This window comes from Parasteatoda tepidariorum, chromosome 3, assembly GCF_043381705.1.
Source record: "Parasteatoda tepidariorum isolate YZ-2023 chromosome 3, CAS_Ptep_4.0, whole genome shotgun sequence".
Lineage (NCBI taxonomy): Eukaryota > Metazoa > Arthropoda > Arachnida > Araneae > Theridiidae > Parasteatoda > Parasteatoda tepidariorum.
Genome location: NC_092206.1, coordinates 65,984,626 through 65,998,418, shown reverse-complemented (window position 1 = coordinate 65,998,418; position 13,793 = coordinate 65,984,626). Strand labels below are relative to the sequence as shown.

Genomic DNA, 13,793 nt, shown 5'->3' with positions numbered 1-13,793 from the left:
ATTTTAGGAATTTTCTGTTGTGCAATTCCATCATTTATGAACGTCATATTTGCAGATTTTAAATGCTTAAATCGTTGCTTTTAAAAAATTAAGTAAACTGTAAAATATACCAAACCAAGTTACGATAAAAAGTACCGACACTCAGGGTGGCTGTACTTTTTATCATATGATCTATTTTTATTACAACATGCTTTGGAATAAAAAATTAGGTATACCGTAATTTTTACAATGATAATTACAGATAAATCACTGAATCACTTTAATTAAATAACTTTAATTAAATATTACTGTAAAATTTGTGTCATAATATTTTATGGTAAAATGTATTTCATAGATATTGATGCACCCAAAGTACATCCGTGATGATATACAGTAGCGTGAGCCGAAATTTTTTACAGCTCAGTTTGAATAACTTTTGCTAAAACAGCACTTGCCATAAATAATTACTTGGTGTCTTTTCAACTTATTGTAAATTTTTATTAACTATTAAAAAAAAAATTTTTTTAAAAATATATAAATTGGCTGTGATGAACGTAACAAATTATGTTACGTCCGTGACATCACAACATAAGAAATTACATAATTTCATCTCCTTCAAATAAATAAATTGTACAGAAATAAGGATTTAGTAAACCTAAATTTATTAGCACACTTTGTTTAAATTACGTTTTAAGCAATTGATTAGAAACTTAATTTAAATTATATTTTAAATAATATTAATAATTTAAATAATTATTATATTTAAAATTATTTTCTTAAATAATGCTTTAATACTTAAGAAACCACTAAATTATTTTGATTAAATAAGTATTAATGTAAAAATTACGGTATAATATTTTGCGATAAAATAGATTTTACAGATATACTGTAATATAAAGTATGATGCTATACGGTAACTTGATCCGGAAATTTTTACAGAGCAGTTTGAAGAATTTTTGCTAAAACAGCACTTGCCATATAGTTACTTAGTCTCATTTCAACAATCGATTGGAAATTTAATTTAAATTGTATTTTAAATAAGTATAAATTACTTTTTAAGTAATTGTTTGATAATTAAGAAATGCATTACTAAATCCTTTGTGAAAATAATGATTTAGTAATGCATGAACTAATGAAACATTTTACAACTTCTGTTTTAAGCAACTAATTAGAATGCATTATTTAAGTTATCTTAAAATATAACTCAATGATTTAAGTTACATTAAAATACTACAATGATTTCGCAATAACCAATTTCAATAATTTAGTGATTCATGAATTGATTAGAAAACTTTATTTAACTTGTATTTAAACAATTCCTTTGAAAACTTTTTTATATCTAGTACACTTTAAATGATGAATTAGTGATTGTTTAGTAATTATTTTTAATTCATAATGATTAAATCTTCGTGATTAATCATCAGAATGATTAAATAACCACCATGACGATTATATGAAGGAGTATTTTAAATGAAGTCTTGGTAATAATTTAATAATTATTTTTAAATCGTCATTATGATTAAAAAATCTAGTCATGCCAAGCATTTTTCAATCATTCACGAAAACAATAATTTAGCAAAAACTTTTTATTTAACTGATATTTTTAAACTTGATTAGATTATTTAAGTTGTATTGAAAACAAAAAATTGAAGAAGAAATTTTATTAATCAAGATAATTTTCGTTTTAATTTTATGTTTTTTTCTGACTAATTATCTGCACATCCACAAATACATAGGAGAATTCTAATACATTTTCAAATGTTTAATTCATTTTTGAGATCCTCTTACTAAGGCTTATGTAATGTAATGAAACATTATTTCAATAACTAAAACACTTTTATTTTAAAATAGAATTCCATCGGTTATTAAAGAAATCCACATGAACATCACAGAAAACTTTTTTTAAGTAAACTACCTTTTTGGAATTGATGCTTGAGTTTTTATTTAAAAATGTTCGCATTTATAAAACAGACTACATAACGGCTGCTTCAAGAGATATTTTGCTTGTGATCTTAAAAATTAAAAACAAACGCAGATTAACATCTTTACTTTAATTTTTTTTTTTTTTAAATCAAGTATACATCATTTTATTTTTATAAATACCATTTTTATTTAACCGATTCTCTAAGCAATCGAAAAAATATTTCTACATCTACATCTGGTTTCTTAACTTTCAAGAATAAGGACTTGATCTATAAACGATGTCTACACTTGTAATCAAATAGTAAACTTCGAAAAAAAAGAAAAGACATTATTGTGATCAGAAAATAGAATTTGATCATTTTGAAAAAAGAAGAAAAGAAGTTCAAAATGTTACTACGCTCCTTCGTTTCGCTCCATTTAAGAAGTTAATTTCTCTTTGTACCACCATACTGTTTTTAGAAAGAAGTCGTTAACTTCAAGTGCTTCCAAATATAGAAAAGTAAAGAGTTAATTTAAGATGCCAGTGCTAATCGAACTCATGTGTAGTGATTGCAGGAAAGAGAAATAAAATACCCTGTCAATTTTTTAATAAAGATCTGCTAGACAACAAATTTGTTAAATGCTTCTTTGCTTGTGTATTTAAAGGGAATAGCAAGAAAAAAGTCCACAGAAGAAGATTTGTAATTCTTTTGTATGTGATTAATCTAACTTTAGAAATATACTTGCGGAAAAGCTCGTTAAGAAACGGATGAAAACGTTTAAAATTTTTAACTTTGATAATAATTTCTAATTACAGAGAAATTAGTTCAACCTATTGTACTGTAATTGAATAATTGTAATTTTTTGGAGAAGAAATTATGACTAAAATATTTGTTAGGACGGTTTTTTCTTTAATTTAGTTAATTATTACGAAAATTACACACGAAAAGATCATTTTTTATTATAGGGAAAAAGCCATTTTTAGCATAAATGTTTTGGAAAAGCCTGATATTTGAAATTTGACTTCTCAGAAACTATTCGACTGATTTCGCTCAAATTTTGTATTTTGCCGTTTAAAACTGATTTCTTCAAAATAATATAAACGATTGTATACCTAACGAATCGAAATTTTTTCGACTCTTAATAAATAAAACATTAAAAAATAATAAATATTAACTAAAAGTTATAATTTGAGTGGTTTATGTTATGAATATAATCATCGTTCGTGATATAATTGCACAAAAAAAAACATATGACAGTCTTACTAAATCTATAGCCTTAGAGCTACTGTATCAATTAGCCGTTTCTTTTAAGTGTTCCAGTTTTTAGTGTTCTGGATAGACGTAGGAACAAGTATTGCCAAAAATTTTTTTAGAAAAGCATCGTGATGAAATCACAATGGATCATCTTAAATTATTATCCTTCATGGTTCTAATTAAGAAATACCAATTTAAAATATAAACCTTCATTATTGAGTTAAAATTTTGATTACTAAGAATGATTACATTTGAAAAAAATATTCATATAACAATATATGCTATAAATAATAAAAACGTAATTAATATATCATTTCGAAGCGTTTGGAAACAATTTTAATTCAAACTTTTATAGTAAACGCATAGAATTTGCTTTAAGGATGAAACGCAATATTTCTGCAAAAGAAATTGAAAATTTAAGAGACTGTGAACAAAGTTTAACAGATTGTGATTCAAGTTTATTTCTTTACAAATGTTTGTGTGTGTGAACTTCTATTAAGTTAAAGAATGATTCTGCGTTCGACGTACACTTCAGAATGAATTACGAGTGAAGCAAAAACGATGTTGGCATTACGTTTTCGCTCAGACTTCTTATTAGAATGATCAGAAGTATTCTAAAACAATAGACGGTTTTTAAAAAAATGTAGATCCGCTGTTTTCGAAGATTGCTTTGGTGTCGTCTGCTTCGATTTTCAGTACAAAATAAATTTAAGAATAAGAAGAAAATGTTTGTTTGCGAAGGGAAACAAGATTAGCAATTCTAAAGGGATTGGGTTAAAGATCAACAAAAACATCTAGTAGTGATAGTGCTCCTAACAGACCAAAATTTCATGAAAAGAGCAAAAATATTTTTTTTTTCAAAACCAGTTGATAAGCTACTATAGAACTCAATTTTAAATTTAAATTCGATTATAGAAACTTTCAAAACTGGATGCAAAGCAGAATAGTCTAAATGAAACATTTTTTTCTCTCAGTATGAATTTTACGGATATTAAAGTTTTTGAAAAGTATATAAACATTAAAATTGTTGTTACTTACTGTGAAGATATTTAAGAAACTCTCCGTTTACATTTTCATAAAAAATAAAGTAAAATAAATTATTACAAATTATTTCTCTTCAACCATTTGTAACGCAAAAAAAAAATTTATGTATCATATTTTATCAAAAGGTTTCTTAAATAGGATTTAAAAAAATACTGTTTTAGCGATAAAAACTATTTTATATGAATAATGGGATTTTAAAATGTTTTTCAAACGTTCATTTTTTAACTAAAATAAAAAAGAACAAAGTTTATTGTGGACACATTTTTTTATGAATAGCGGTATTTAAAAATCGTTTTCAATTTTGAAGTTTTGTTTTGGAATAAATGATTCACATCACATCACTTTCGAGGTGTGATGAGTCTTGAAATTACATATTGGACTGTTTTCTAATGAAAAGAAAGAATGTTTGATATATATTAGCATCAAAAGTTATTATTCGATCAAATTCTATTACGAAAGACAGATACTATGACCAGCAAATTTACACGAACTAATAAAATGTGTGTTGAATTTATTTTAAAAAAATTAATTGATAAAACATTAATCGAATAGATAATTGATAGATAACGATAATTGATGATTAATGATAGATAATTGATAGATAAAAAATTTAATCTATCATTTGCCAATTCTTTTTTATTAAAATAAAAACCTAAATTCGAAGACTATTAAAATGATCCGTAAAACAGGGGTTAATGTTATTGTAATATTTTTAATACAAACTATATCTTAACAAATTTATTATTTTGAATGTTGGTCAACGTTTTTAAAGATTAGGAATAAAATAATAAAATGTATTTTTTACTGAATCATTTTTAGTGGATAACGTTCCGTTTTTAAATTCCTGTTTTAAAATGAATTATGTAACGAAATGCGACATGCAATTGCACGAAAACTGAATAAGTTGTGTTGTTCGTAAATATCACAACGCCGTTCGAAGTCATATTTATACGGGGTATTTTTATATTTTTTCGTCATTTATTTGATCGTTTTTCCTCAATTTTCGATTCTTGCTTTAATGTTTTCATGTGTTCCAGTTTTTGGTGCCTTAAAATAATGTGAGATTCTCTTTTATACATACAAGCAACATAGTTTTGCTACCTACCTATTTCAAAAGTTTAGTTTTGATATCTAATGCAGAATTATAAATTTCAAAATGCTGTGACTTTACGGGAAAAAAACAATATTGATGTTACAAATTACAATAAAATATTTTTGAAAAAAAATTCGCTTTAAATTACAGATTTTTTAATTGCAACCTTAAAAGCCATTTGTGAATTTGTTTCCAAGAATGATTACAAGCGTTTTTCAGCCCTGGCTTCATTAAAAGTTTAAATCAATTAACATCTTTTTACAACCTCTCAAGAATATTTAAATAGTCATTTTAATATACGCCTCATTGCAAAATTAGAAACAAAAACTTCTCAAAGTATAAGGAAGCAATAAATATATTGTTTACATACCATTAGCACACTCAACAAGTGATGCAATAATAAAGCAGTTGTAAATAAATTTATTTTTGACTCCAGTTTTAAAGCTTAAGTTGTCAAACAAAGATAAAAGAAACACTTTCAACGAGATCAAAATAGACAATTAAAATACCTTAGGAAGCTTTTTGTGTTTTTATTGTCTTTATGAGTTCGTAAAAATACAGTTTTTATTTTTATACTTTGTTTAATTAATGGATTTTTTTGATGAAACAGTTGTTCAAACATCATTAATTGAACTCCTCAGATGAAAGCTATGACAGGAATGCAAATATTGACTTTATAATGTTATTTTATGTAATCAGATGAAGAATGAGAGAACAAAAAAAAAAGACAAAAATGTTGGTGTGGCTTTTTAAACAAAAATTTCAACACATTTTTTTAAACAATGTTTTAAAAATTCAAATTTTATAAATTATACTTTTTTTAAAAAAAACGCCAAATTTGGATTGAAAATTTAAAAAGTAATCATCAAAATGCTTTGTAGTTTAACAAAGCAAATTCGATTTATGAATCTCTGAGTTGTCTATGAATAAGTCTAAAAGACCCTCCATCACACAATTTAGTGTCCGTGATTTTTTAATTACTTTATATTATATCAAGAACTCTTTAAATTATTAAATAATTTTACTCCGACAACTCTCCACTGTAAAACATTTTAGTGTACCTTAAAAACCAACAGTGATGGCAAATGCTTTATATCAAAAAAGCTGTAGTGAGAGACCACAGATAATTGGTTCGTGGTAGTGAAGCACCTTTCCCTAATTTTGGCATAAAGTAATTGGCCATATTTTTGGTGTTCAATAACACAAAAATTTACACAAAATAAAATGATATGATAGATAAAAGAATCGGTAAAGTTATTTTTACGAAATGATTTGAAATAAGAATACAAATTTAAATATATATTGGATACAAAAAGACAAAATTTGCGCGAATCTGTCGAATTCTTGAGAAATCAGATTTTAAAAACATGAGTTTTATAAAATGCGATTTCTCAGAAACTATTTTACTGATTTCGTGGAAGAATATTTTGCAGTGTAAAATTGCATTCATTAAAATGATGTAAAAATTTTACACCTCACAATTCAAAATGTTTAAGATTATTATTAAATAAAATAGCAGAAAATGATAAATATTCTTTAAACGGAATTATCTTAGAATAAACAAATTGCATAATTGCGTAGAAGGAATTTTATATTCGCTTAAAAAATTCTCGAGCTATGGCGAAATATGCAAAAAATAAAATTAGCTTTAAAGGGGTCTAAGATTTGGACAGCTGTCCTGACCAAGCAATTTCCCCATAATTCCCAGATAGCGGTTACCCCTTATATTCTGAGGCTCGAAAATCCGAATCCATCCAAAAAAAAAGGTATATTTACCTAGAGAAAGTACATTATTGTTTCCGAGTTTGTAACTTAAAAATCATCTGCACTAAATAAGTAACATATTTGAGGTCCCCCCTTAAATCATTGAGTCATAGAACGTGATAATCCTAACGTTAGATCTAAGATTACCCAAGGTTATCCCCTTTTTTTTAGCACTCTACATTATTTTTCAACGATCTATGTTCTATTCGATCTACCATCTATGCTTAAGAAATCTGAAAAAAGCGTGTTGATGATAATTGTAAAGAAATACTCATTTTTCAGTCAAGTTATTTACTTCGACGGTGCTTCAAAAATTGAATAACACTTCTAGGACATTCAGAAAAACTTTTAAGGCCACGAATGTTTCAAGGATATATTTCTTAAAAAATTAACTAAGATTTTTAGTTCCTTGCGAATACATAGTCTTGAAACAGAGCGGGAGCATGGAATTCAGGAGGAAGATCTGTTTCACCCATTTAACGTTTCAAATGATTATTTAGTAGCTTAAAATGTGTTAATATAAGCTGCTAAGCTATGGGATTTTTGGTTACCAGTGAATAAACTAAACGCATTGTTATGGATAGAGAAAATGGACCAACCTCGAGTGCAGTAAATACCATATATTTTGGTTTTATTAACCAGAATTATGTTTTTTACCAGAATTGTCATTCCCATATAGTACGATACTATTGCAGGAATTGTTTTCTCCTAGTACATATTGTGCACTTTGCTTTCGGAATAACATTTCAAAATAAACGATAACTGCCTAATATTAATTTCGAATAAAACAGTAGGTAGTGTAAACTAATCCTACTTCTCTTATTCTATAAAAGCATTCTTGCATTAGAAAACAATTAACAGTTGCATACTGAGTGAATGAATTCTATTTTTAACGCGAATACCACCTATAATAGATAATATTACGATGTTTTGTTGCTTGTTCACAAGAAACAAAACTTTATATTTTCTATATTAGCTAAAATTGTAAGTCAAACTTGGTAAGAAAGTTCTTATTCAGACTGTATAATATTAGCATCAACAAACAAAATGCTTTGTAACAAAAGCCAAATTCTTTTCTTCTGATTCTCGAACATAAAGCTTTAATTCTCAGCCACGCAAAAAAAGGATTAAGAGTGGAATTCCCATCGGTCAGATCAAATGTCCCAGCTCAACCAGCAGAAACTAAGCATCTGCTTACTTCCGGCGACATGAGAGTTTTATTTTATCTCTTTTCCCAAGAAATCAGAAAATACTTCATTCCACCTAATAAATTTTAAGACAAACTGTAGAACTTCATTCTCTTACTTAGAACTTTAGTTGAACTTACAATTTCTAGACTTAAAGAGAAGAAAAAACACGAGAAGAGTGAGCATTTAGTTCATATTTCCATAGTTCGTAGGTTTTAATAGATAGCAGGAAAGCCTGTAGCATAAAACTGACTAGGAAAAAAACTTCATGTTTTTTCCATGAAACTCTTTCTGAGCTTTCTTCTTTTTTGTCTAAAATTTTGCAAGTAAGAAATTAAAGAAATAAAAAGATAAAAAAAGCAATACTTTTTATTACTCTGTTTGCAAAAAGAAATATATTTATAAAATATATATTATCAAAATCTAGATCGTCTATCTTACTTTAAAACTCTGTTATTTTTTGTTTTAATTAAACACTTAAAATATATTTACACTTATCATAATTTTTCATTAATTTAATCAGAGCATGTACAAAGGGGTTAATCCTTTAGTGATTTATAATCTACAACATTACTGCTTTATAATCTACTACATCTGCATTGAATTAAAACTCATCCTCTGAATCAAAATTGTTACATTTTTTTGCCTCATACATATTTTATTAATAATTTATGCTTTCTACGACATAGCTTTTCCGAAATTGCTATTTTTGAATCAAATTAGTCATTAGGTACTGTATTTACGAAAGATTATTTGCCTCTTATGTAACACACACATTTTATAAATGATTGATGCTATTTACTACATAGCAGATTTTGAAATTGTCATCTTTGAATTAAATAATTTATTAGGCACTGTATTTATGAAAAATTATTTGCATCTTATGTTACACATATATTTGAGTACTAGTCTATGTTTTCTACAGCACTGCAGATTTCGAAAATGTCATCTTGAAATGAAATTATTTGGTAAGCACTATATTTATGGAAAATTATTTGCAACTTATGTTACACACATATTTGATTAGTAATCTATGCTTGCTACAACACTTCAGGTTTTGAAATTGTCATCTTTAATTCGAATTAGTTATTAGGCAATTTATTTATAAAAAATTTTTTGCGTCTTATGTAGCACACTTATTGGGTAACGATCTATGGTTTCTACAACATTGCAGATTTTGAAATTTCGATATTTGAATTAAATAATTTACTAGGCACTATATTTATGAAACATTATTTGCATCATATATATCCCACATATTTGAGTAATAGCCTATGCTTACGACAACATTGCAGATTTTGAGATTGTCATCTTTTAATTAAATTATTTAATAGGCTATGTATTTATGGAAAATTATTTGAAACTTATGTAACACACATATTTCAGTAATAATCTGTGCTTACTACAACATTTCAGATTTTGAAATTTTCGCATTTGAATTAAATAATTTACTAGGCACTGTATTTATGAAACATTATTTGCCCTTTTATGTATCGCACATATTTGAGTAACAGCCTATGCTTTCTACAACATTGCAGATTTTGAGATTGTCATCTATAAATCAAATAAATTGTTAGACTCGATACTTATAAAAATTATTTGCGTCTTATGTATTACACATATTTGATAAATAATCTATGCTTTCCCCATCATTACTGATTTTTAAATTGCTAGCTTTGAATCAAATTAACTAATTAGGCACTATACTTATGAAAAATTAGTTAAATCTTTTTTAAAACACATATTCGATTATTAATCCATGCACGCTACAGTAATTACATATTTTGAAAATCTCATCTCGTTTTCAAATTATTTTTTGGACGTTATATTTATGAGCATTTCTACGTAGTATAATTTACACATATTTTACTAATACTTTACGTTCAGCACTACAGATAATGAAACTGTTATCTTTCAATAAAATAATTTTGCGATGCGCTGGAAATTAGCTGCACATTTATAATCAACGTCTTCCAACTGTATTCATTTCAAGCAAGGTGAATACTAATTAATTGACCCAGACTTATTTCCAAAGGTCTGTTGAGCCATTAATTTCAATAAAAACGCTCCTACCTAAACCAACGTGGCAAATCCTTCCTTTCCGCAATAAAGTCAAAGTTCTGTAGAGCTTCGTCATCTCCTCCATGTGTCGTTCTCTTAATTACAAAGAAGAATTAGTTTTCCAAAACCACCTTTCCTTTTTTAGACACTACCCCGCAGGGATTGTCAATTAGTAAAGTTTTTTGGACGAAGAAGCCAAACTGTATCGAAAGCACTTTCGAAATAAAGAATTTAGTTGCAGTAAAATCATTCAAGGAAGGGCAATGGATGAATTCTATTAGTAGCATTTGATCTAACAGTTTTATATTCATAAAACCATATAAAATATTATATAAGTGTGAAGCATTTTCATTTGCCAATGCACAAATCATAGAAGTGAAGTTTTCTCCAAAATTTTAATTAATTAAACAATGCATTAAAATATAGACAAATTTTAAGAATAATGGCTATATATCTGTACAAATACATATTAAAAGTACGTGCATTTATACAATTTCCTAAATTGGACTAACGGTTTTCATAAACTTATAATGGAAAAATTATTAAAATTTTAAAAAAAAAACTTTTTTTGAAGAAAATTTATATGACGAGGCATATGTTTTTTTGACTAAATGAGTGGCAAAAAGAACTATAAGTTAGAAAGCCAATATTTCCGGAAAGCCGTTACCATATGAAGGGAAAAATCAATATAAATGTCTAGATTCAAACATCTGCCCTCTGCTCACATTCTAGACTCTAGAATATACTTTCTTTTATATTAATTCTACAAATAATTTGTGAGAAAATTTTCATTCACTTTTATATACACTGTAAAAAATTCCGGATCGAATTACGGTAAAAAAAATACCGGCTCTCAGAGTAAAGATAGATTTTACAGTAAAAGTCATTTTTACCGGAACATGTTACGGAACAAATATCTGATAGCCCGTAATTTTTACAGTTATAATTACCGTAAAATCACTGAATTACTCTAATTAAATAAATATTTCTGTAAAAATTACGGTATAATTTTTTACGGTAAAATGAATTTGCGGATCATGTATGCAAAGTGTCGGTTCTTTATACTGTTATTCAATCGGAATTTTTTACAGTGTACTACTAAGTTTATATATTAATTTTTACTTGGCAGACTAAAACAAATATGAGTGTTGAATACTTTTCTATCAAATTGTTCCTTTTTTTATAATGTTTACTCCCAGAACAGCATCAATAATTTTTCAGAAAAAAAAATCAAATATGTGAAGTCAGTTATGAAGAATTTTCATGTGTTCAAACTTGGTAAACTAAGATTTATTTTTAACTGTTAACTGGCGGACAGTAATACTAATTCGTTAAGCTACAAGGTATTTAAAAAATCAAAACGCACACAAAATAGCTTTATTTTAAATTATTTTTAGGCTTGATTTTCTTATAAACTTGAAAAAATCCACTGGCTCGATTAATCTTTATTATAAAAACTTAATTTCTGATTTTTCAAAGACATTTTTAAACCTTTCAATTAATATTATAATTAAATAAAAATCCTAGTGTTGAGTTCAATTGAAAATAAATTATTTGAACTTAATCAGTAATTCTTTATTGAAATAAGGAATAAAAATTAGAAGCAGAGACTAGAGAAAACAGAAAGCTCGTAACCTGCCATAATAACAGAAAAAAATTCTATAAATTGTACTCCAATTAAAGAACTTTCAAATTTGAAAAGAAGATGTTCTTTTCCCTACCAGCAGAATTACCACTTTTATCTTTCAAAATCGAAACATTAAAAGAGACAAGTTTAAATTCCATTTATTTTGATTTGATTCTAATTTAATTTAATCTTATCAAAGAATTCATGAATTAAATTTATTGAATGAATGTGCTATCAAATGCAACAACTGGAATTGATTGAAAATGTCTGTAAAAAAAGATTTTTAAATTATAATCTGAAAGCGCGAGAACAATTAATCATATAATTCCTAAAGAGAAGCATGACAATTAAAAGGCAAAAATTATGATTTATTTACTTCTGAAACAGTCGAAAATATGTAAAAGAACCTGAAATTACTAAAAATTAACTATAATTGTGACAATAGAAAAGAATGGTCTAAAAACTTGAATAAGGCTATGGCTCTGAAAGGGCTGTAGCACCAAAGTAATGAGGAGTTTTTTTTAAAGAAAAGTAAGTTAATATGCATTATAATAAATTTAAAAGAACTTTATTTTATTCCAAGTTTTGAAAAATAAAGGCAGTTTTTACATTCAAAAGACTTTTTTGAATTTCCATTTCTTATGAAGAAAAGTTTATTTGATCGATAAACTTACAAATCTTCATAACATTTTCTTAAAAGTATATTGTCAATTTAAATTAAGAACTTTTAATAGTGGATATTATTGATTAGGGTTTAAATGGCGACATAGTTTCTTAGAGCATAATTTTTTATGTGGGCAAAACATCACAGCTGCGTTTTAGAAAGTGTTCAGAAAAGTTATAAAATCCTATTCCGTTTTTTTCTTCGGTTTCATTATGGTTATTTTTCATTGGTCTAATCTCTTTAAATTTCTTCAATAAGTCCAACAAAGTAAGTTTATGTTAAAAAGCTTTGTTAAATTATATAATTTAATTCAATTATAATTTGACATCAAACTACCATGTTTCGATATAAAATTCTCCCTTTTTTTATGACCAGTCATAAAAATTCTCCCAAATTTATGCATAAGTTTTCAGATTTTGCATCTAGTCTACTTAACTATCGTACATCCATTCCTCGATTAATTATCAAATTTTTGCAAACGTGAAATTGATGCAAAAGGTTTATATTTCAAACAATACTAATACGTTTCGTATTACAATTTTTGTTATGAAAACTCTTACATTTTTAACGTTTTGACTAAAAATCAGATTACCGATTTTAATTTTTGACCACTCAATTTTAAACGTCAGTTTTAAAAAATATATAACAATTGCAAAAATAAAACTACGTCTCTAATAATTTCACATTTATCCGAAGTAATTCTAGAACTTTTTGCATAAAAAATCTCTCATTTTGAGAATTCATCTAAAGGTCAATTAATTTTCACTTTTGAACAAGTTAATTATATTACATCCATTTTTCCATTAATTTGTTTTTTAAAAATTATATAACTTTCGAAAACTCTGGACATTAGATCTATTCATTTTTGCAAGAATTTATATAAGGCAATAACTATAATTAACACTATAAAAGAAAACACATCTTAGCGCAATTTTCTTATGAATTATTATGAATTAAATTGATATTTTATCAATATTCGCAATTTATATCAGAAAACTCATCACATTTCAATATCCAACGAAAAATATTGGTGATTATTGAATTTTTGAAATAAATTATTCTTCATTCGTATTTTTTAATTTATAATCTTGATCAAGCAATATTTATAAACAACATCTAATATATTAGAGTTTCTTTTCATATTCATGGAGTTGTGTTATTAATACGTATAATTTTAAGCAGATTTTTGTTTATTATGGGTGTAAAACTGGTTAAA

The 13,793-nt window shown here is 26.2% G+C and overlaps 1 protein-coding gene across 3 annotated transcripts in view; it reads right to left on the bottom strand.

The window, feature by feature from the left end:
- LOC107454415 (uncharacterized) overlaps positions 1-13,793 on the bottom strand; it is a 68,774-nt gene that overhangs the window by 27,528 nt on the left and 27,453 nt on the right. Inside the window, exon 1 of one of the 3 annotated variants that reach the window (XM_016071609.3) lies at positions 5,645-5,803. The exons of the other annotated variants lie outside the window; for them this stretch is intronic. The gene's annotated coding sequence lies outside the window, so the exon portion shown is untranslated. Of the gene's footprint in view, positions 1-5,644; positions 5,804-13,793 lie in introns of those variants that run through there. 3 annotated transcript variants of the gene reach the window in all.